The 26,155-nt window shown below is 38.7% G+C and overlaps 2 long non-coding RNA genes across 3 annotated transcripts in view; one reads left to right on the top strand and one right to left on the bottom strand.

The window, feature by feature from the left end:
- LOC125384942 overlaps positions 1–26,155 on the top strand; it is a 138,818-nt gene that overhangs the window by 98,467 nt on the left and 14,196 nt on the right. The gene's annotated exons all lie outside the window — the stretch shown is intronic.
- LOC105667202 overlaps positions 14,763–26,155 on the bottom strand; it is a 112,031-nt gene continuing 100,638 nt past the window's right edge. For both annotated transcript variants that reach the window (XR_007223794.1, XR_007223795.1), the window contains exon 4: positions 14,763–18,022. This is a non-coding gene — a long non-coding RNA (uncharacterized LOC105667202). The remainder of the gene's footprint in view (positions 18,023–26,155) is intronic.

Genomic DNA, 26,155 nt, shown 5'->3' with positions numbered 1-26,155 from the left:
GGTGTTACCAAAATTGTACTTTCATTTAGTTTTGAAGTTAAACGTATGTTTTTTGACTCAACACTAAAACCTTGAAGATACTATAGTATCGGTTAGTAGTAATTATATCTACGTTTTATGTATTTTTCAAAGATCTCATCTTTGAACCTAACAGTGTGGTTTTCATTTGCAATCACGTCATTAAAAAATCTCCTGTTTGTAACTAACAAGGCTTGAAAAAGATTATTCTTTTAATTGGCAATTGGTGTTTCGGGATATTTTGATATATTTTTTCTTAAATTTCCACTACGAAAACTGCGCAACTTTTTATTTTTCAAATTAAATTCCGTTTTTGATGTATTTTCTCAAGAACGGAATTTCGAGAACACTAATTAAAAATTATCATTTATCAGTCTCAAAATAATTTTTTATCCGCTACGTAACTTTCTTTCTAAAAGTAGACTATGCAGGTAATATTTGATTAAAATTGCTTCAGCGGGATGAAGTAAATATAGGTCACGAAGTTTCAAACTTTCCCATAATGATAGCAAAGCTTAGTTCTCAGTTCCCGTAAGATTATCGCAATGCGTTACAAAGTAAAGATCTGCGTATCGATATATACTTACATGCACAGTATACTGCATTCAAATATATTAAATCTTACTTCAAATGTTTCAAAAAACAATTTCAAGGATTAACTCACGTCGGATTAACACTTTGAGTAAACTTCTCACTGTTCCCTATGTACCTACATATATTTATAATTCACTTTTTCCTTTTTCACAGTCAATAGACATTTAATTTTTTCCAATGATACTTAACTTCCTCTAAACGATATTTACATACAGTACACGTAAGAACGAACATACAACCATCGATTTATTCTTCTCGTTATAATTCTTCGAAATACCTTTACCAATATTGTAATTCAAATCGTCATGCTACGTGGGACACAAAATTCCAACCATTAATAATCGTTCCCCTAACTCTCCAGTACCGAGCTAATTATCAAATTTCATACAAGATTAGCAGCCCTCCCCCAGATCCCTCCTGACATAGCCATACACCCAAACAAATCTAATTACCACCCACGAGAACGACCACCATTGCTGTTATTCGAATCCGAATCATTCCACGGTGCACATTCAAAAACAAGCACGCGATTCATCCGCCGTCAAACTTCGACCCGTATACTCGACGATGTATAGTCTCCAGGCGATCGTTGGCATCATCATCATTGATCCCGATTGTCGCGAGATCGGCCAGCCAGGTTACTTTCCCCGCTTGGAGGGGCGCAATTTCGAGATGAATGCGGTCGTCGATTCGACGAGGCTGGTCGTCGTAAATCGTGGTCCGAGGGTCGGCGTGGCGCGGATTTGCTGCGGCGAAGGCATCGAGAGGCGGCGGGACCTCGTGGAAAGGGAGCCGGGAAAACCGGGCTAGGCTCGTTCTTAGAATTCTGCGATCGAGATAATATCGAGCATTCGGGGCGTGGATTTCCCGGGGGAAGGAGCACGTTGAGCGCTAAAAGGTACACGCCGATCGGTCCGTAGATTCGACGTCTTGTCCCCGGAGAATCCGGAAAATCTGGCCAGGCCGAACCTTTGGACGGAGATAGAGGACGATGAGGAAAGAGCAGTCGCGGAGGTTAGGCATCTGGAACATGGTAGAACGACGGAGGAAGAGAGCGATGAAAAGCGGCGTGCAGGAGAAAGGATTGGTGTGGAATAATGGAACGAAGAAGGAGATTGGAGGATTGGCGGGGAGGAAAGTTAAGAGAAAGGATGATCAAGGAACAAAGGACAGCCGAATAGGTGTAGAAACGGAAAAGAGAGGTTCGAGCAACGGCATCGGTGGAACGGTTCGGAAAAACAAAGCGAAAGACCGACGACTGGAAAGAAAAGAGGCGACTACGAAGAGAGGAGATCGGCACCGAGAGTCCGAAAGGAATTAGATTTGCTCGGTGCTAGCCAAGCGCGACGAACAGAATGCAACGCGATCCGCCGGTAATTCGAAACGCGTTCCTCGGAAACACGGAGAATTATTCCTTTGCCGCGCTGTTCCTGCTATTGCCACTGACGCTCCCGTTGCTCTTTTCCGCTGCTATTGCCGCTGCTGCTGATGTTGCTGCTGCCACTCTTTCGTCGTCCTCGTCGTTATGCCCCCCAAAGATGCTTCATCGGATCACTGAACCTGCTTGCTTCGTTCGTCCAGAGTAGCGATCGGCCCTGATACTTTTCTAGCCAGACCATTTCCTATGGGATTCGGAGTTCGGACGAAGCTTAATGATACGCCAGAAAATAGAGGGAGTATTGATTTTTTTTTAGTTGTTTCTCGTTTTTCATTTCGAAAAGTGTAGCTTTGTGGGATCAACTGGCGTGTAACGCAATTGGATCATCAATTTCACGACCTTTGTAACTGTTCAGATAACAAGTTTATTAAGGTTTGAAGTAATTGAAACGTTGTCGTAGGCGATTTTAATGGTCGATGAAACAATCAAGGCGATAACATTTCTGACGTATCTTATGAATTATTTTACTTTAGTGTGATGTTGCAATATTAATTTTGTTATGACACTAATACGCAATATCATTAATGCCATAAATACCATAAGCTCTGACACGTGAATTCGTGCTTTGTAACATATCATAGGCATTATGTACAAAAAGTTTGTGGACGATATTATCTAATTATCTAACTATCGATTCTTCTACACTACGCTTTAATGTTTCTTTACATCGCACAATCTCAGGTAGATTTTATTACATCGAATATTAAATTATTTCGCATGCAAATTTATGGACACGGATTACTTAATTAATCACGAAACACGTGTTAACTCCTTATCTGAACGATAAGCCTAATACATGAAAACCACATTACCAACGGTGCCTGATAATTCTCCATGTTATTCCTATATTTCCTGTAGATACTTTACTGCGTTACGTAGATATTTCATGATTCATGATTCATGAGCCAAATTTCAATATTCAGCATAGGTATTATGCATATCAGATAACTCTACATATAGGTCTTTTTATTTGGGGACTACATTTACATCTCGAAAGGATCATTAACCATATTGGTTCGTAACAGTCTAAATTTACAATTTAAAACGACTGCCAACGAGATAGATTCACATATTGACGAAATTACAAGGTATTTACACAAAAATGTTTCTTCTTATCAATTCTCTAAGAATTTTTTCGAGAAAATATTTGGAAAGCTTACAAACCAAACTAGATATGAGCTTATTTCTACAATATCAATCTCAATGCTGTGGATTTTGATTGATTATTCAATTTCCTATATATTGTTTCATTCTTCGTATTCGCAGGAATCTACTTCCAAGCAGAAATATGCGAATAGTTTCATAATAACTTTACGACTTACATGCAGATTTGCAGGTCGAATCTAACTTTTCAGAATCTATAGGATATAAAAATACAAAATCACAGAAAGCATTTTAGTACAGCGATTGGCATGGTTACGTCGAAGAACTTAGCCAGTGACTTTTGCTTCTACGTATTACAGTCGAAGCATAGCGTTCTTTTTTTTTCTGTGAGAAACGCTGGTGAATGGAATCGCCATGTTCTTGCATTACGTTGCCATTTATCGTCCCGATTGTATTATAGCTCACGAAACGCGGTGCGCACTTTAAACGTCGTAATTCATTTCACGCATCGATTATACGTACAACAAACGGTTTTCTTGATAGATGGTAATTGCAATATTGATTTGTAATCCTGCAAATATCGCCATCAGTGTTGGAAGAATTAATACTCGTCGGAAAATCGCTGACATTACTAATAACGCTACCTTACGTGATTTATTACTTTCTCCGGGGACAAATAACGTAATAGGTGTAAATTGAATTCTACAAATTCTGCTTATTACGTCAACAAATTTATTGTATTATTTATTATCCATGCGTAATACGTCTCAGTTAATTAAGATATGCGTATTAATTGTATATTGACCTGTATTTATCTATGTTTAACCAATTGATATAAATTACTTGAATAGATAATAATTGAAATTCTTTCCGCTGCATTCTCTTAATCATTTGCAACCCAATCGTATTTTTCCAATGTTATAAAATATGTCAAGTTCGCAAAAAATATGAAAATGTTCTTATTGATGCGCAGGATTTTTCCTTTCGATTTTACATTAAACGTTTTGTCGACGTATTGCAAATTCTTTCGGTTTGCTTAACATGAAAATAACGACTGATGCGTATCGATCACGTTTTCTCGAGACTTTAATTCTACGCGAGATCAACGTAATTTGACCTTCGAAATTTTTCAAACAATTTCAAATTATTTAAAAATATCTGATTTTAGAAGCGTCGAAAAGTCTCAGCATCGTATAATATTCTTGTCGTACAACAGATAGAAAATACAGCTTTCGTTATGAATTATAGATTAATAAATTTTCTAGTTTTTATCCAACAATGAAAAAAGAACGTGCAAGGTATCGAAACATGATCTTTAGCATCGATAAATGCTCACGCTGTTACGGATCGCCACAGACAGGAAATAGACTTTAAACGTGATAAACGTGGTATAAGCCGTTGCTGAAAGCCCTTGATTTACAAGCTCTTTGAACTGCGTCGACGTCTTTGTGCCCGAGTTTCGTGTGTATCAGCCCCTGAGTAGCCAAGGCCTATGCGCGTAATCAGCTACGCTAACGACTAATTATTCGATAAAATTAAGCTTGGCCCTTCGATCGTAAACAAGATGGATGAACCGTGATACTTATTGTCCCGCTTCTATCGTTAGACTTCAAAAGATTTATCGCTTTAGGGACCTATCCAGTGTCCTTCGTCGCTTTAATTAATCCTCTTAGATTATTCGTTTTGCTTCTGCTTATAATTATTACGTTCATGACTGTTAAATAAATAGAAACTGAGAAATGAGATTGATTTGACGAAATCTTAGAATAAATGGATTTTTATGACGTTAAACATATTATGATAAATAATCATGGATAACAGGTTTTTAGATATCGATTGAAGTGGAAAATGGATGTATTATATACGGAAATAATATACAAAATTAGGAATCGACGATAAATTTGAATAAAATCCGATTATTTCTACGATCGACAAACTCTGCTGTCTTTTATCAAACTCGAAACGATACGAGAGTGAAATTACTTTTAAGCGATCGCGTAGTTTCTCTGAAACCTCCAATAACGCGGATTTAATTAGTTCAAAGAGCAAGATATTGCGAGAAGGCTTTATTGGTACGGTCGGTGGTGAACTTGAGAAATACGTAACGGGACACGCGATTCGAACGATAGCAGCGCGGAACAGGTTTGACTCCATTGCCGATCGAAAGACTCCGTTGTCCTGTGTGCGACGATTAAGTAATTACCACAAATTGGCCCCGACATTTAGCCAGGCCTAATATTAATCGCTAATTAGCGTCTGGCCTGGCTTAATATTAATCGGTGATTAATTGATCGCGCCGATATTCGCTCTGTTATAATATCTGGCCATTTATCTTAACGATTTCGATCTTTGCCACCGGTGCCAAGAACTCTCGATCCACTCTCGATCCACGATTTTATCTACGGTAAGAATCACGCGCTGGATTTCTATGAAGGTTGTTACACATCCTTGTTGCTGTCACGACCTAGTGGTAATTCTAACATTCAATTAGCGCCTTGAATTATACCAGTGTATCTCGTTTGGTCTCGTTTGACAAAATAGTCTCCTTTCGGCAGATATTGTGATTAACGTGCGAAATAATGTGAATTTAGAGGATAGATCGTAGGAGGAGTGTTTTTTAACATCTTTTGTACGAATTATACGTAAAGATATATGTTTTCCGTGCTATCGGTTAACTGTCAATCACACGAAAATACAGCCTTTTCATATAAAAATGTTGTATCCGAATTTAAATTTTCAAAGGAGATTGCCATAACAAAAATAATTTATATTATATTCTATCGATCTAAAGTAACGTTGTAAAAATGTTGCTACAATCGAAAAGTACTCGGTATATGAAAAAAAAAAATGTAGTTTTACGTACACGCATGTTTTTTAAGTTTGTGATTTTTTAATAAATTTCCATGTTATTTCTCCCGTGCGCGTTTTTTTTTCTATTTGAATTTATGATTCAATCGTAGATAAACAGATATAAAATTGAAACATACTCGTCTATTTGTTACGCAGCCCAGTTTTATTCTATTTGTGGAAATAAAACGTGGGATTTATGAAACAATGTAAATATCGTAACTATGATCTCTTTTGTCAAGAAGCATAAATAGAAAATATGCGTGTAATAAAGGAATGTGCATAAAACACAGTTAAACACGTGTGAAATAAAATAAAAAGAAAGGAACGTTTGTAACTTTGTCATACGAAAACAGCATAAACGAGCAGCGTTATTTTATAATTATAATTGCCTCGAAATTTATTTTGAGCTTCTAACGTTTTGTTTGGAATAAAAAAGATGGACGTGATAAAAACTACCGTTACGCTTGTTACTTTGTCTCTCTTCGCCGTTCTCTCTTCCTTTTCTCCTTTTTTTCTTTAAAGTCGAATAAAATGAAATTTGAAGAGCGGTTTTCCCAAATATTCACGACATCAAGTATCTCGTTTAATTCTTTCCAAACAACTGATTTCGTAGTATAATTGCAGACATGGCAGTCTTTTTCTAACAAAGTAAAACAATACTGGCATTAAAACCACTGCAAAGGTGTATGTTTACTGTTCCATCTCATCCGTGAGAATTTTAATTTTAATTTTAAGTAAACGCGTTACACAGCGCATCCACGTGTTATGCTTACCAAATAGGTTTATATTTAAGTATAAAGAAACACGCGTAACTATAGAAACAGAAATTAACTAAACTTTGATTAAATATCGTAACGCGAATATATTTCGCTGTGACTCGTGTTTATTGATTCTATCGTACGATTCGTTAATTATAATTCAGTCAATTCATGAGTTCATTATAGAACTTTATCCTTGTTATTATATTGTATCATTTTATACTTCCTTCAAATGAGTTATTGTATTGCAATATATTGCAATATATTCGCTGAAGATTTGTGTTGAAGAATTAATATAATATTAATAATATTATAATAATATATATTATATAATAATATAATTATATAATGCGATATTAATAACATTAATTATTCGTTTATGAAACATTTGTCGATGTAAATACTCGTTTTAATTAAATACTTATAAGATACGTATTAAATATAAGAATATATACCGAGAAAGTATGCATCGTTGTTAATTAGATATCTTTCTAGAATTTTGTTGAAAAATGTAAATATTATTTATTATTTTGCCTGAAAGTAATTAGCTGTTGATTTGATCAAAATGAACGTATACATGCCAAACGTAAATTGTTCTCGGTAGAAATATATAAATTCTAGTACATTATTCGAAAAGTACGTTTTTCCTCCTAGTTAATTTTAATGTTAACCTGTCGATAACAAAGCGTGTAAAATTGTACAACTCGCTTAAGAATAGTTAAAAATTGCCAAAGAAGCAACTATCACAAACTCGGCCAGAGCTAACAAATAGCTCTTTGTAAACGTAGTAATTATGTTAAACTGATCAATCAGCTTTTTCCACTAAGTCACAGCAAAACTTTCATAATTATCGAGACACAAAACAAGAGATTCCTGTTTCTAAAGGTTACACGATAACATTTCGCTTCGAACAAAATATCCACGTGTAACACGGTATAATCAATCTTCGCGTAAACGTATCTATACAAAATTATTATATATATAATATTATTTTCATCGATCTTTAGAGATTCACAGATATTCACCAAATTATCGATATTCCATTTTCCAAAACGAAATCTCTCGAAACCGGTGCATTACAATCGTCGAAATCAACAAGCCTAGCCAATCAATCGACTACACGAGAGAGCCAATCGCGAAATATACTTGCCTCACCCCCCTTACAAATCCACAATATACCGCGATACAGCACAATACAATAAAGCAAACGCATCTAACGCGTCAATCTAAAGCGCATCGAACGATTTGAAAATACGCTCCGCGGCCTGCCAGAGTATCACAACAGTGAGCGAGAAACATCGGCGGAACGAGAGATCGAAACAGCAGCAACGGTCTCTCGTTATCGTGTCGCACAATGTGTTAAAACGGTTGTCCAACAAACAAAAGGTCATAATTTTACTACCTAAATTTTACCTAAAGCTTTTATATTTTTTCAAGGATCTTTAAGCAAAGTATTTATACAAACAAGAACACGTGTACAGTGTATCTATATGGAAACGGTCGTAGACCACTTTCTCGAATGTATTATACGCGTTACATAAAATAGTTGGAAACATTAGCACTGCGCGATTTGAGACACGATTACAGTCGTGATTATATTGGCGAAAGAAAGCAATTTTAAAAAATATATAAAGGTTGTATTATGTATATTCAACGCGAGATTAATATATCACACTTGTACCGAATATCTTGTAGCCTGTATGTGTATTTTCAGATTTCTTTCAAACTTTACCGATATAAATATGGTAGACTGGTTCCATTACAACGCTAATAAAATTTCAAAACGTTTCGTGTGTTACACGCATAACGCACGTAACACACGTAACATACTCATAAAATATTCATAAGTGTATATTCAGCGTATATTCGCAAAGTGTTTCTACAAGTGTTCAAATACTTTCGCGAGCAAACGCCAAGCGATGTTAGTCCGCTTCACAGTCAAATGGTCGTTTCAACACGTTCCGTGTCGCGTGGTATCCGCGCGCGCGTGCCAGTACACGGCGCAGAATTCGTAGCGGGTTAAACAGAATAGCGCGCGAATGTTATCCGGTGATCTAGCCGGCTGGCTGCCACATTTTGTGTATTTTTACACCGCAACCGCGCGTTGCGCCTCCGTGTCTCTTCCACCCTCTCTTCCGCCCTCTCAACCTGTTTCCCCCTCTCCACAGCGTTACCGTGTGCCCCAATGTGTGCCAGGTAATTGGGTGTGAAATGAAATCTAACGAAAACCCTTTTAGGCGTGTGCACAGTCGCTCGCTTGTGGACAGAGTAGCCCGGCCCATCCTCTTGCACCTTTCAACCCCCTCCCGCTTTCTCCCATCACAGTGCACCCCTTGCCTTGCACCCCGTCCTTCGTCGTTCCCTCAGCCTCGTACGAGCACTCCGCTTTTTCGCCTCAATCCTTCTCCGCGTATCGTGTGTGTATCGCCATCCGAGGCAAGTGTACGCGCGCGCGGATATCGTGTGAGAGGGTGGTTCACGATCAAATAGTTTCCATTTTTTGTCACCGCCATCAGCCGTCCTTTCTCGTCTGCATGCCACAGCGACGGAATATTACGGGACGATGGTTAAACTCCTCGTTCACGCTCTCCACTCTTTTGTTCTTTGTTGCTTTCTTTCGCCGCCAACCCCACTCCTCGGATCCCCTTTCCGTCGCCAGCCCGGGCGCTTTTCCTATTCCCGCGATACGAACTGTGTTGCTCTCTTTCTCTCTCTCTCTCTTCACGCTTTTCGTCTTTTTTCTTCCATTCCTCGTTCTTTGTTTTTTCACGTTCTCGAAGCGGAAATTTGGCCGGAATCGACGCGTTTGTCCGCTTTAGTAGAGACGGCTAACCGGTTCCGGTTTCTTCTTCTTCTTTCTTCTCCGTTGGCGCGGTTTTCGCGCTGCTTCTTTATGCGTGCTTTCGATGCTTGCCGTGGCAATATAAATATTTGTTGTACGATGACGCGATGAAGAGGTTTGACGTTGTTCGACGAGATGGTTGATTAAAGGCGGCATATTTTACCATAGATTAGATTGATTGTATGTCTGTGGATGCTTATGTGTTTACGAGGATTTTGAAGGTAGCATGTTAAACAGAATGTATGTATATGGTATTCATTGTATCATTTTGTAAATGAAATCGAGATTTGCTTGGATTTCATATTTTTAGTTGTATTCGTGAGAATATGAATTTGCATAAATGTTCACGGTTTAGGAATCATCGATCCAGCCTACAGTAGAATGCCCCATCTTTAGTCGGACATTGATTTGTCATTTGTATTGGTACTTGCTTGTGGTTTGACTTTATAAAATGGTATTTTACATTTAAATGAAACGACATTATACTACTTTGCATGTATTTATGCCTTTGCATTAGAATTCCAGATGCAATCATTTTGATTGTTGTTCTTTTCTCTCCTATTAGTTTCATATTATATTAATTCGAAGACTTTGATACTCGCTAAACTTTTCACTTTTTGTTGAAATATTCTACTTATGCGATTTATAATATCGTACCCTATAATCAAACAACGTCGATAAGCGTCACCTTAATTTACCATAGTTAGAAACGCAAGGAGAGGAGCAAATTAATTGGCGCGTTGCAAATATTCTAATATTTTCTAAATTTTTATCAATTCCTATCGTGTGAAAACAAATTTTGTTATATAGCATAAAAATCACCAAATACCAAATTCACTGTACGCCTTCCACCACTTTCGGAACATTCAAACCTACCAAAAGACTGGAATAAAATTGCAAAGCCGGTTTCTCCGTACGCAGCCTCTATATATTTCCCATAACGAAACGATGAATCGAGGAATTTCAGGAACGATCATCCTGGAAGCTTTCAGTGAGACCGAGTGAAAGGCGAACGGGTCACGTTTATACGTATCGCGTTTTACGCGGGTGAAACTCGTAAAAGTTTCCTCGGAGATGCACCGTCAATATGCTTAGCCATTTTTGGCCGAATCTCCGCTAAGCTTCTTAACGGATGGGTCGTGTGTACCACGACTCTGTGGCCCCGTGTAAAATGCAAAAAGCTGAGCTCAGCCGTGCCCGTTATTATTATTACGTTAACCGGCGACGCGGCTAGATTGCGTTTTACGCTCGTAAATCGGGCCAGAGCGCGCTTACAGAACCGCGACGATTTTCGGCGTCGTTACGGACCGGAACGAGCCACCAGACGCCGGATTTTTCGGATTTCAACTTTCCTCCCGATGCTCGTCGCCCGTTCCACCGACGAAATTATTCCGCGTTCGCTCGTTTCGCGTCGCTCTCACAGCGATTCGCGTCCTTTTGCTCGTGCCTGTTGCGGTCGTGCGATGCCGTAACGCGTCTGATACACCACGTAACTGATACGCGGCATTTCCAATTTAAACGAGAAAGAATTAATAAGCTTTATAGATTTGAAACTTTCGCCATGTTTGTTACAAGTCGTACCATTGATCGCGAAAATATTCGAACGGTTGTCGCAGAATCTTTTTATCGATATAATTCGCGCGTTAGGCGAAACTTTTTGAGATTTCAGTGAGACTAGCGCATTAACGATTACGTACGAGTTTCTCCGACTTCGTTCTTATTTATTCCATCCCCTTGGAATTCCGGGCGAAACGCGATTGGAAGGACGCGAATAGACGCAGAATACGTAGATGGAAAGACAGAATGGTGGCTGACTTCCGCTCAGCCACGGCTACCACCTTTTACGAGCCAATAAAACAAACCGAAAGTGGAGTCTAGAAAGCGTCTTTCATCCGGTCGGGACTTTGTGTTACGGCTTTGCTTAAAGCCCCGTACGCAATTGCGTTAAAAACGGGTCGACGATGTCTGATTCTGATAAAAGCAGAATTTATGTTACTCAACCACTTAAAACGTGAAAATCATGTCGTAAAGTTAACTATTTCCCTTTTTCGTTTTGAAAATGTCGCTGTCCTAACAATTTGAATGTGTAATTTTTGTAGCTTTGTAATTGTTGTTTCTTTCGCAGCGAATTATTGCGGATAGGACAAACACGTTGAACGAAATGTACGAATTTGATGAACGGAATCGTAATGAATTTTAGCCGTGTCAACGAAACTCGAGTATAATTTGAAATAAAGTTCGGAAACTCTGCACGTTTCATTTTGATGAAACTATAGAAACCTTCGCTACAAGGCTTTTGATAAATCTTACATGTCAATAGATTTTTGTTGTTTTTGGTTACCATTGCGAGAAAATACTGGTATTCTTTATTACCATAAACTAGAAACTATACGAAACAGTATCTGATTATGTTTTACGAGTATTACTCTTCTCACTGATAAATTAATTAATACGAATAGTTACCACGTTTGAAGATGGAGTTTTTAACAAATTAATGTTTTTGAATTTTGTTACTCATGGCTTATATATATAGCTTACATACATGTTAAAAAATTGAATAGGGTCATAGCTATAAAGAAAGATGATTTAAAAGATAGCTATAAAAGAAGATGATTTAAAAATCATATTGTTTTTCATATTCAGATAACATTGATATTAATTAATTTCATGACTGGATTAAGCCTATGTTTCTTTTTTATTTTCGATAAATACAATCTAAATTGACATATACTGATTGCTCGCTAAAAATTTGTACCTTCCAAGAACGCGAGTCGATGGTTTAAAATTTGGTTAATGGTGAAAACGATTAATTTAGTTTAATGATTTTAACGTTCGATAATGTTTCATCGAATGTTCTTTAAACATGGATAACGAATCGTGTTTTCGTGGCTTAAATTCGAGTTCAATAAAACGTTTCACCCTTTTAATCGATGCGTAAACGTTTTCGATCGGTACCTTCGCAAAATTAAATCGTTTCCTTGCACGCTTGATTGCATAGGGATCCAGGAACATCGAACAAAGATCTACAGGCCTTCTCGTTTTTATTCGTTGACCAACGCGTGAAACCGCTTGCATTCATCGGGAAAAAGTGACTCGGTCACGCCAGATTTTCTTAAGAATCTCTTTTAGTGCCGATCAGATTTGCTGCATCCGTGTGTTTTATCTCACAAATATTATACACTTCTTAATCGTAATTCATTTTTAATCGTCCTTTTGCAAGTTTCGCAAAAATATTATCTCGTTCGTATATACACGTACCGATAAATTTCATCGATAAATTACTTTTCTTGTAAAAATTGTACTAGAAATTGCATATCGACTGGAACGACGGTATTTGGATTAATAAATCGATATTGGTTTCATACAAAGACGTACGTACAATTCTTTTAATTTATTGATTCTGTTTCTCGGCAACAATAGATAAATCGATCCATTTTACTGCACCATCTTTACGTAGAAATAATTTTCATTTAATCATAACCTATTCCTAATTAAATTATGTGTTTATAATAAAAATTATAAGTATATTGCCAATCATATACACAGCGTACAGACAAGTTTGAAATTTACTTTGTGTGTTTTTAAACAAAATAACAAAAGACTTGATATTTCTTTAAAATTAATATCACAAACATCAACAGTTTACTCAATTATCATACTCCTTATTATTAATATCCAAACTAATTTAAACTCGTAAATCTTCTCCCACCTGCTGTGAATCATCCCCCTCGTAAAATATTCGAGTCGTTCGAAACTTTTGACTATCGGTAGCAACACACGCATTTCTCGTTTTTTTTCGTCCCCCGATCCAACGAAAATTTTCACGTTTCGTTATCCATTGTCGAACAGTCGCATCAGCTCCTCCATTACACCAATTATGCGTCGCGCCGTTCATTTTTCCAAGCCTCTCTCTGATTCATCAGAATCTCCTTGGTTCACTGTTTCCGCGGCCCCCAGGAGCGCGCAATTAAGAAGAGATGAACATGTGCAGCGGGCCAACGTTTCGTTTAACGAACCTGGCGAACCTTTTATAACCCGAGAAATACTGTTTCCGGCCGACTGGCCCCGCTCGTCGAACGATTTCGTATTTTTGAGGGGTACACGCTAGTTGCTTTGTCGCTGATTCGTTCGTCGACTATAAGTCGACGCGAACCTTCCACAATACCACATAATAATTACAAAATGAAAACTAACTAGTAATGTAACTAGTTGCCTGCTTTTACTAACTTTTATACATTTTTCAAACCTTTCTATCGGCAAATATTTCACGCGCGTCATAACTTTAGGATGGAAAGTAATTTTAAAATAGGAAGATGGTCGGTAGATACCTTGTTGATATAATTCACAGTAGTTAGATTTATTAATTTTTGAACGAGGGTGTAAACTATTGATTTTTATGCATTTATGTGGAACGTACAAAAGCTCATGAAATATTTCGAGCAAATATTTAAAGAGTAAAAGTAAATATTTATTTCGGCTTCATTTCTACGTTTAATAACTTTCCTATCAAGAAAAAGTCACTGTAAAATTCGATTCTCCTATAAAGACAAATCGTTATCGGCTTTAGTTGTGTATATACGTGTACAGCCGAAACACACCTAACACAAATGTTTTTAACGCTTGATAATATAAAGATATAGCTACTCTAAATTCTCCATTCATCTTTCTAAACAACTGTTTCCTTAAACGCTGCACTAGTCATTGACCAAAGCTTCAACGCTCTTCTCCCAACTTTCAGCATCCTTAGCTGTTACTCCGCTCGTGCTCCCTAATAATCCTTCACGTTGAGAGATTGAATCAGCCGTGGATATTATCGAATCGCACGCTCGACGCTCGGCTCGCGCGAATCATTACCCCTCTCTTTTATTTTTCGTCGTTACGAGCCGCGCAATCATCATTGGCAGTGATTTCTTCGCGGAACAGGTGCGAGAGGCGAGAACGATCTGCCGAACGATTGTTACCTTGGAAAATAGTCCATAAAAGTGGGAACGGAAAGAAAGAACGAAAGAGAAGCGTGAAACAGACGAAGGAAGCTTATTTTCAATCGATATTTCAAATTTACTAATATTATTACAAGTGTTGTTACTTTTCTCTAAATTCAAAGAGAACGTGTTATATTTGCAGAGCATGGCAGCGTTTCAAAAGAAATAACGACTCGTTTCGGTGGATAAATACACATTTTATTCGCGAAATATTATTCTTTTACAATACCTAAATTAAGATTATATTCAAAAACGAACGTTATAATTACGACAGCTTTATTTCTCAGAAGAATATACAAAGAAAGTTCGTTACGTTCTAACAGCAAAGATTGCTGTAAACTTTTCAGGGAGTATACGCGGGACTTCCAGTTTCGCGTTCAATCTTTTCATCCGAACAAATTGAAACTGAAACGGTTAATAGGAAAACGTAACGTGTCACAGCTTAAAAGCTACGATTCAGCAATTTTATAAATTGTATATTCTATATCCTGCGTCATAAAAAAAAAAAAAAAGAAAAAAAAGGAAAAAGAGGAAAACAAGAGGAGAAACTAAACGGCAGGAAAAGAGTCGCAGCGTTGTAATTTACATGTGGACCCATTACAAGGCGTCCGGCGTCGTTATCAGCTGGCAACTTGCACAACAGCGAAACGACCGTCGCGGCGTCGCTGTATTTAAAACGCATTAAGTAGAACGAGATTCGTTGATTGCTCGATTCGGGGGAACCCGGTATTTCGTGTAAGTACGTACGTCGTAAACGACGCCTGTTCCCATGTCGACGAACACACGATAACAGGGCAAATGTCCCTGGAAAAACGAGAAAAATAGAAACGAACGACGATGACTGTCAGAGCGGTCTCCACCTTGAACTCGACGTTTGACAAAGCTGATACGAACGACCACGTCGGGTTCACGCGTATCAGCAGCCTCGCGGAAAGCTTTACCTCCAAACAGTGTAGTTTACTGTACTGATACACCGTACCGTGTATCTTTACGAGCGAAAAGAAACCGAGCTCGATACTTTGCCAAACGGAAGAGAATTGCCAGTGTTAGAGTTTAATGCGTCGAATCGGATACAGTTTCTGATTGATGTAAATAGGACACCTGTGTATTGGATACATAGCGGCTCGCCAAAGTATTTGAACAATTATAGAAATATTTTACGAACATATTGCGCGAATTTCAAATTTCCTTGGCACTGTAACGAGACACGACTATCGCGATTGTATTGGTAAAACTTGAAACCACTACAGAAATGTGTATTAAAGTTGCGAGATACGTATTGCGAGCATATATTTAGCTGAGGTTATCAAAGCATTCGAACGTTCGTTTAATCGTTATATCAATGTTTAATGGGTCCATCTTTAATACTAAAAAAAAGGCAGAAGAATCAAAGTATTACAAATATACCAATTAATTTCATACGATGATCGATTAAATACCATCACGGTCAAAAAAAGATCGACGATAGAGGCAGCGAAACGAAATACGACAAAACTTTCAAACATCGATTAATTTCGCACAATGATCAATTAGCAGCCATTGCCCCAAACCTCAACATTAAGCAAAAAAAAGAAAAAAAAAAAAACAAAAAAGAAAGAAGTAAAGAAAAACACGATAAGGATAAAAAATCAGCGTGGAAGCGTGCGAGGAGCGTGGTCGTCGTCGCACGAGATCCAGTCGAGATGCACACGTGTTCTTTGAAGCGGCATATGTGGCCCACTGTAGGCTACGGAGATCGTAACGTCGTAACTCGTAACGTAATGCCGGGAACGTCTGTCTTGTAGCAACAGATGCTGCGAGCATGCATAAGCGCGAGGCAGCTCGCATACCTTGGTATCGCCACGGATTGCCGTGTACACGGCGTGTTGTTGGATCGCAAGGGGAGAGAAACGGGCCGTTCGTACGATGGGCGTGTACGCTCCGGCTACCGGTCTTGTCCGCAGGGACGGACAACCGTCTATTACCGGGAATACAGGTGTGAGTCCACCGATCGACGATTACCTTTAATCGAGCTTGGCCCGTTTATCATCGCCGTTAAATATTCGACGGATCATCGGCCGCCCGGTTGACAAGGAACCGCGTGTAAGATTTGCGATCTGCTTCATAACTCGACCGTAGTCCAGTTTGTAAGTACGCTTCAGGGGTAAAAAAGTAATTTAAGGGACCGCCAGGTTGCCCGTTTCGCTTCGCTTTCTTTTTCGATCGCGTGATCCGGAGCGCAACCCGTGTGGTACAATGTTGATGGTTTAAATGACAGGTTAATACCTCTGAGCTTGTATGGTAAAGTGGAGATAATTTCGTTTCCTTCCAGGTTTGGCCTTTTTGCGCTTCCTTTTCCTTTTTCGTTCAGTTTTTTCTCTTTTTTTCTTTTTTCTTTTTAATTTATTTGGAAGAATTCGGAAGTTGTTTTTCTTCGAAAGTAGAATCTTACAGGAGCGAACGTTTCGTTTTCCTAGTGTGCATTGATCGTAATAGGTAAAAATCGTATATCGAGATCACCGCTTGACCAACAGGTATCCAATTTGGACTTAAATATCATACGAGTAACTACGACTAAAACGGTGCAATGGGAACGAAATAGAAATAGATAATCATATTTTGATTAGGATAAAAGGTAACTTGGTTTTATCGAAAGCATCTACGTATCGTTAGTAATTGCGGGGAAGAGAAAATCGAAGCTTGTCGTTTTGAAAAGTTTGATATTTCTTCGTATTTCGATCTCTCGTTCGTAGGTTTCTACTGTAAGATGAGAAAATAAGATTTTCGTATGTGACGTATCGAAGCAAATTCAAACGTATTGTTTGACAAAGATTTCATAGTTACATTTATAATTATCAAATTTCTAATTTCAATATTACGCGTTACACCATTCTATTAATGTAGCTTATATTAAATTTTATTTTACTTTACATTTTACGACAGTGTTACCATATTCTTAATAAATCGAATGACGTTAAAGAATCGACTTCGTCTTTCTAATATTTACACCATCTATCATTCCAGCTTCTCGATTATTATCTAAGAAGCATATATAGAATAAAGTCATAGAGAATCTCGAAATCCATGCACGCAACCATGTAGCTCGCATTAGTTGCGTTGTGGGGTGTGCTGCGCATAGATCGGAGGGTAAACATCGCTTTAAATTTGAATCACGCCAGCAGCAACAAGCAGCGAGAGCGCTACGAAACCCCAAAGTTCGTTTTCTGTCGCGAATCGCTAGACGTGCTTCCACCTTCCTCCCTTTCCTCATCGTTTACACACCTTTATCTTCTCTTTCCTGCTTCCCTTTTGTTTGCCCTTTTCTATTTTTTCGTTCATTTTTATAGTTTCCTTCAGGTGTATTCACCGCGCCTTTATGAAAGTTTATTTCTTCGCGCTATTCACCTTTCCTCGGGATTTGCTAAAACGTAGATCTTAAAAACGAATGCCAACGCACCTGGAAAAAATTGAAAATATTTTTAGCATAGTAAATTTGTAGTTGTTTAGTTTAAAATTATTAGATAATTATGATTTTATTATACACGTATTTGGTAACTTGTTCGGTATTTACTTTGCTTTGTTTATCTAAATATGATTTAAGCGTAAACATAATTAATAAATAAATAGTTATAAAGATTTTGATACTGCGGTGAAGCAATTTGAAGATGCGTAAGATGCGATCTTTTCACTTTTCTCGATACACTTTCCACGAAATAATCCCTTACATGCTAGGTTAAAAATACCGCAGCAAAATCAGTTATTCTCAACCATCGATTGCAATAACTAAAACGCATAAATTTAATTTGCCTGAAAATTGCTTTATAATTCGTACGCGCTTGATTTATCTCGAAAATCTGCACAGAGCAAAAACTTCATCCAATTATCAGATATTCAGAAGCCATAACTCTTTAACGATTGACGATTGAAAGCGATTACATACGATTAAACTCTTAAAACACACCAGAAAAAAGAAATGCAGAAGAAGCAAGTACTACGATATTGCCGAAAGAAACCTGCTTGTACCTTAAAGTACTCATTACGCAAATTACGCCGAGCCCTGAAATCGAGTCTCGAATCACTCGAAACTGCTCATCAGCACAATCGAACCTCATCTTCAACGCTCGACGATCTGCCTAAAATTTCAGGCCTCGAAGCAACGAACAATTTGAAATATTAATTCGAAGGGTAGATACATCTTCACGTGAAGAACAAAATTGTCCAAATGGAGTGCGTTTATAAAGCTCGATAAGCGATACATCGTTGTATTATCGCTTATATTACAGTCGAACCAGTCCCACTGTCGTAAGAAAAAGAACGTTCATTATGCTCGGTGTTCTTGCGTTCGAAGACCTTAAGAAAGAAGCTCGAACGTGTGGGAAACAAGATTTTCAAACTCAAGACACAGAAATTAAATGCTCAGGTTATTAAATCAAGTCGTTAAATTGAATTCCACTTAACGATAATTACATACCTGCTTAATATATTGTTGCAAAAATCTATCATTTTATATTTGAAGCTTCATATTCTGATTGTATATTAAAATCACGTGTCTTTTTATCAATGTCAAAAAAGTAATAGAATTCTTTAGTAACAAATTAATGCACAAATAAATGTACAAATATTATGTTCTATGAATAGGTATTCGAGTACACAATTTTATAAATACGTATATCCCTTTATCGGCTGGTTATTTCTTCATAAAAAAAATTTAATTTCCACCTTAATTTAAAATTATACCTTAACGTATTATAATACAATACTGATTAAAATATACGTACACGTTCGTTTACAGTATCGCTCTCGTTATAATCATCGATCTGTAACGCTCGATTATCGAAAATTATAGAATTCGAAGCAACGAGTAATCTGAAACACGAATTCGGATGATTTTTCACGTAAAGAAAAAAGGTTGTCCAAGTGGGAGGGGGGGGGGGCGTTTATAATTCTCGATAAGCGATACATCGCTTACATTACAGTCGATACAGTTTCGCTATTGGGTAGTCGATGAAGAAAAAGGACGTTCATTGTTCTCGGTGTTCTTGCGTTCGAAAACCTTACAAAGATCTTCTCCGAACGAGTGGGAATCAAGATTTCGCTTGTAGCGGCGCTTGAGAGATCTTTTAAGTGGTTCCGTTGCAATGGCTAACCGAATAAGAACGGGACGCGATGGAATTTGTTCTCTTTGGAATTTCATTTCGCGCGAACAATGAAAGCTTTCGAAGAGTAGGAGCATCGCTGGTTACTCTCCCCTTCTCTCTCTCTCTCTCTAACTCTCTCTTTCCCTGTTCTACCGTCTATTTTTTATTCTTTTTCTTTTTTATTATTTGTCACTTCACCGATGGATATCGATCTTGCTATTCATCGCAAGCGCTGCTTATATGCATATCAATGATGAAAGCTCCAGTCAAACCGATCGGCGAGCGCGAAGAATATATTTTCGATTCGTTTTGACGTGAGTTATTATCGGAAGGGTGAAAAAAGGAGAAACACTTAACGACCGTGAATTGACTCGTTGCGCAGCCGTTTAATGCGACCGGGTTAAAACTGATTTTTTAACGGGAGATGGGGAAATAAACAGAGTAAAGGAAGTATACGTTAATTTACGTGCAATTCTTCGTTTTCTTCCTTGCTTTTAGCGTCGAGTATGGTAAAAATAATTAATTTTTATCGAACGCGTTTCGTTAGACACTCTTATTACTTTATTCTTTTGTTTTCAGTTAATCGTTAACATCGTATCGATTACAAGATTATTGGCGTCATCTCCTAAAAAATATATTCCATCGCGTGAGATTACACTTTGTCGTTTAGTTTCTATTATACTTCTTTCGCGTAATAATTTACCAACTATCAATTAGCGAATAAACAAGTTACAAATCGAAGGTTATAGGCTTCTTTTCTACGATTTTATTCGATTTCAAATCGAACAAGAAGATCGGGCGACCTGTAATCCGACGAGTTTGCTTCTAAAATTCCACTTGTTCCGTCGCCGTTATAAATCTTCTCGTAAATTTTTTAAACCATTATAATACAGTTCCAAAAAAGAATTATTTATTTTCCCATACGACGCCAACTATACTTTTACCAACACAATATCCCGATAGTCAATCCACGCGACAAACACGGAATCTACAGAGCCTGGAAACATCCCTTCAAACAACGCCGCAAAATTTCATCAAAATTCCTTTCATTTAACCCCTCTCCTGGCGAAAACGGGAAGCAAAAACGAGAAAAAGAAGGTGGAATCTTCATCGAGACAACATCCTGGAATTCGTTGAGCCGCGTGTTTTCGCTCGTGTCTGCCAATCTTTCGTCGGATAGAGAACGCGCGAGGGACGAGGCAGCGAAATAAAAGATCGGCCTCGCAATCCCGACGAACCCCGTATTTCTGAAATCGCTGTGCCTACGTAATGAGCGCAGACAGTAGCGGGTAAAACGCGCGCGTACAAGCGGCGTGCCGTGAAGTTAATATACAGAGTTCTTTCTCCTCTTGCTCGCGCTTCTGGCTTGCTTCTTCTGCCCGCCTCTGTTTAGCCTCGCTCACAATAAGGAAGCAGTGGCGCGGGTCGACCTTCAAAGATTGCCGGTGCTGGCCGCCGCATGATAATTATTATCGCGAGCGCACGTTGATCCGCATGTATGTACAATGTACACCTCGTCCGCGTATGCGCGATGGTATAATTGATGGTGGATATACAGCGAGCTTTTGGCGCTTCTTTTTATTATTCTTTTTTTTTTGTATGGGTTTTTATCGTAATACAATTCATGATCTTCGTTCAGTATAATTCGAGCGGGGATTTTTATGGGAAGTTTAAAAATTTGGAACAGAATACGTATATCATATAGAAAGACAGAGTACTTGTTATAATTTTTAATAGGTTAAAGAAAAATATGTTTAAGTTTTAGTTCTTTGATCGAATGTAAAAAGATCTGTAAAAATGTCAATTCGTATCTGGTCTTTATTTCTTCGGTTTTGCCTGCCATCGAATCGATCGAAGGAATTAAATCGAAGCAGTGCACGTGCGTTTTTTAAATCGCTGTACAGCGAATAAATATTAACGGAATAAAAAATATGCGTGAATTTTTCGCGTAAAAAGGCGGCTCTGTGCATCGAGCACGGACGAGGAAAGACGGTTACGGTTCGGAACGCATCCGTCCTCGTGTGCAGATGCACGCACGCGTGCATTCGTGGGCGAGATGCAACGGTAGACAGCGTTTGCATCATACTTTTATCGCCTAGGTTCCGTCTTCCTCCAATTTAATAAAAATAACCGGAAGTTGTATCACACCGGTAAACCCGGTGCGAACACCAGCGTAAAACGCTGCATCTGCCACCGTTTCGACCTTTCTATTCTGTACTCGATTATTTCGGCTAAAATAACGTATCGTCGAACAAGTTTGAAATTTAAAAACGATAAAATTTCTATAAAAAAAATACACATAAGTAACTAATTAGCATAAAAAAGCTATTAGTAACGAACAATTAACACATACAATGTTTATTAGGAAAATAATATCCAAAATAATATAATGTAATATTTAGAGAATAAACTGAATTTCTCTTTTAGAGTCCCATTTCTTTGTTCGGCCCCGCAACAAATTATCAACATCCGCGACCTAACGATCGCAACCAAAATTTACGTTACCGAACCATTTCCTCGTCGCAACCTTTGCCTCGCAACTTCGGCGAAACGTTTACGAATCTCCTCGCGCCTCTCCCAATTCCACTTAAAATTAGCGACGCGCACTTGTGTTCGATTCCTCGAAGCTTTACGCGCGAACCGTGACCGAAATCGCGATGAAAACCGTCTATAAACGGTCGGATCTCTATCGGTACAGTGTTCGGCGAGTCGCTAAAAGTCAAGCAGCTCTCGGACTGGGTTTCGATGAGCCGCAGGTCTCCACGGTGGCAATTTGGCGCCGGTTTACAGACGGGTGCCGAGCTATTGCTTTTCGCGGAGGAAATTCCAGAAGGCTAACGCCGTTCCTAACGCGCATACCATAATGATCGGTTGGCTTTTTTGCTCTGCAACTATCCAGCGAGGAAAGGTCCGCGCTGTTGTCGATTCTGTACGACAAACCGATGCTCCGACTCTCTTTTCCACTCGGTTCCCCACCTCTCGCCGATCCGTTGCCAACCGTTAAATCGTTTACAACCAGGTAGCTTGTAAACGAACGACCACGGCCTCTGCGAACAGATACCCGCATCTCTCCGGCTCTTCTTCCTCTCGCCGCGATTAGCGAGGCCTTCGCCAACGATTTACGAACCGGAGATCGAAATTCTGACACTCGTGCGAAACGATGGCTCATTGTTCGCCGACAAGATTCCGCGCACTAGCAAGAAAGTTTCGTCAGTTTTGCTTGATCGACTCTGCCACGTTTCGCGGTCTTACCACGAACTTGGATTTTTACGTCGTGAATGACTCGTTGCTTGGGCTTGACAGAGGGGGGAAACGTGTTGTTCGACTCGAGGGGAGGTTAAAGGCAGGGGCTGTATTTTAAGAGGGTGGTTTGAGATTGGAGTTGATGTTACGTACGTTTCGCTTCGGGTGTTAATCACGTGGATGGTACTTGGTTATTTGCGTTCGCATAGCTTTTTCTTCGAACGTATAACCAATCTTCTTGCTTTATTCGAAATAGATGGAATATTTTCTGAATTTTTAGAAGATCGATCGTAAGATTGTATCTCCTCTCTCTTCGTTTCAAGGAATGATCGACAGTATATAAAAATCCAATAACAAATTAAATGTCGACGACGACGATAGAGAACGATGACGATTCATCGAACAACCAGAGCTCTATTTTTCAAGGATTATCTATCCTTTCCTCTGTAAACTCGACCAAAACCGTATTCAGGTCACGAACCAAAAGAATTAAATTCCCTGGGCACACATACGCGCGCCCGCGCTATCCTCTATTTCTACCACGTTTTGATGATTCGGGTTAAAATTTGAAAACGCTTTCAATTCCGTTAATAACCGAAGACCGCTCCCTGCGTGCTTTATTCCCCTGATACATACGCAGGCACAGAGAGCCGCTTTTCTCGACCATCTTACCCGCCTCTTTCTCTTCTTCTGCGAAAGGGAATATGACTTACGCGAGTTTTTGCTAACGGTTAAGTCATTTACCGGCTCGTATTCTGTAAACGAAGCCTCCGCGAAACTGCAGGCATGCTTTTCAGCGTGCATCGGCCGTTTTCTCGTCCCTAATGACAGCGAATGACGGCCCGTGTAATCTCTGTCCATTAGGAAGGGAGGGTCGGCGGGATGAAAATTGTCCTACGTACGATTTAGTTATTTCACTAATTAGGTAATCAGCCGGGTGTTAAATGATAAATACGAGGATTTCAGCGCCAAGCCGCTTCGCGGAACGAGGCGCAATCTCGAGACGCTCGGGTACCTACCTTCGTGCCTGATTGTTTCTCTTCAAACAATCGGCAAAATAGGCCGACCGGCCTGTTACACGCGCAAGCATCCTCGACTCCCTTCTTCACGGTTTATTTTCGAATTCCTTCGCGCTACCGCACACGCTCGCTTATAATTTTGCTGTTTTGTCAGAGATTAAATCGCTATATTTGAGCTGCTCCAATTTCTTCTTTTTTCCTGTCATCGATAATCGACGAGAAGACAAAATTTCACGGATGACTCGTTAAGTAAAACAAGTCGTGAGAAACGATTCTTCACGCGTATGCACCGATCTAATAAATAAGTATTTTCTTTAACTATAATTACGCGTTGTACATAGATAATCCTCATTAATATATGAATGTATTTTACTTATACATATATATAATTATCATGATCAGAATAGTGGTGCAGCTGTTCAAATGATTTTATCTCTTATTTTATTACCCCGGGTAATCAACACTTTGGAACAGCTTTAACAAGTTATATACATAAATCACGTATTTCACGGAATTGTTAGGTATGATTGTTACGATTACTACTATTATGTCCATTATTGTTATTATAGCTATTAGCTACTATGTACACCCTACATTCACCTCTCGTTCCCTATTTGTTTCCTCTTATTAAATAAGTCTGGGCGCAATCTTATAATCGTGTTCGACGATTCGCCGTAGAATAGATTAAAGATTACTAAGAATCTTCTAATTGGCATAAGGAACAACAGGCATTAATTTACAAAAAGAACATTACGTTCTGCGTAATTTTTAAATACCTTGATAAATTACGACGAAAGGAAGAAGTTACGACTGTCAATAAATTAAGAATATAAGACGTTAAGGCTTAAGCGAAGGATCGTTAAAGTATCTCAGATCTAAGCTTTTATATATAAAATTTAAACGAAGAATCACAAATTGATCATCCTGACTACTCCGGTGTTGGTTCTAGCGTAGAGTAACTCGCCAATAGCAAACCCTACGTAACGCCTAACTTGTAACCCAAGTTCCAACTTCTCTGATCCAAGATCCAAGATTTTCAGCATACGATCGAAAAAGTAAGAGCTCGGTAAAAGATTGTTTTACCTACCAAATATTATTAGAAAGCACCATAGTTTCAATTGTTCATATACCTTTTCATAGTATGCGCGTTCTGTGGAATTATACACTTTCTAATTTTCCATAAATGCATGAGAATCTACAGTCTACTAATAACAAAATTCTACACTACACGCGTTAATTCGGATCAACGCGGAAAATTTCTCGAAAGGAAAAAGCGGATGACTCCGCGGGTTTGCGGGCCGAGAGATCGATAGAGGCTGCCGTCAAAATGTCTATCTTCGATCATAATGGCGGAAGTCAGGCCGAGATGTTCGTTTATCGCGCGGAATTAACCGAAGATGGCAGGACTCGGTTGCTAAGTCCGCGGAATTGCGCTCTTCCTGTACATCACGAACGATGCGTATCTTCTTCGTTCATCCTGTAACTTCCAGGAAAGTTGGCTTGTTCACGCACTGCGAAACGTGTGTGTGCACGCGCTCCAGGTAGAAGGAAGTAGTTTCGAAGAAATCAAAAATTTATTTTCTGCCGGGAAGTTACTCTCGCTGGAACATCGCAAGTTTCTTTGTCTGTATGTTGATGTGGCTGCGATAAAAATAAATGAATAAGTAATGGAAATAGATATCAGTGGAGTTTCCTTAAACACCACGTATAGCTTGTTTATTCAAAAATTTACATATTAATTTCTATTATTTTCTAAACGATCTATGTATCTATAAGGACATGTAATAAATAAAGCGCAACTATGTAATGTAGTTGATATCGTCTGAAAAACTGATACTAGTTTGATTCAACTTCATTGACATCCACTTCCATTACCTTTCTACTTATTTTTGTTTCCAAATGTATGTGCGACACGGTGTTGATCGATGTGGCGTGTATTTAGAACAGAAATACACAATGCATCTGGAGGAGTGGAGGATGTAGAGTCGCTCGTTAAAAAGGATTACACGTCTTGAACACGCGTCCCTGATCGGAAACATGTTTAATTAGCCTGAAGCTGTCGAACGGTATATCCTTTCTTAATTATCACGTGAATCCGCTTTTCCGTTTTATATAGCGCACGCTGCTGCAGCTGTGCTACCGCGAATGTGTTCAATTTCACACCTCAGGCGTATAGCTAACCGCAATAAG

This window comes from Bombus terrestris, chromosome 4 (genome assembly GCF_910591885.1).
Source record: "Bombus terrestris chromosome 4, iyBomTerr1.2, whole genome shotgun sequence".
NCBI classification, from domain to species: Eukaryota; Metazoa; Arthropoda; class Insecta; order Hymenoptera; family Apidae; genus Bombus; species Bombus terrestris.
This window is presented reverse-complemented; position numbering and strand designations above follow the sequence as displayed.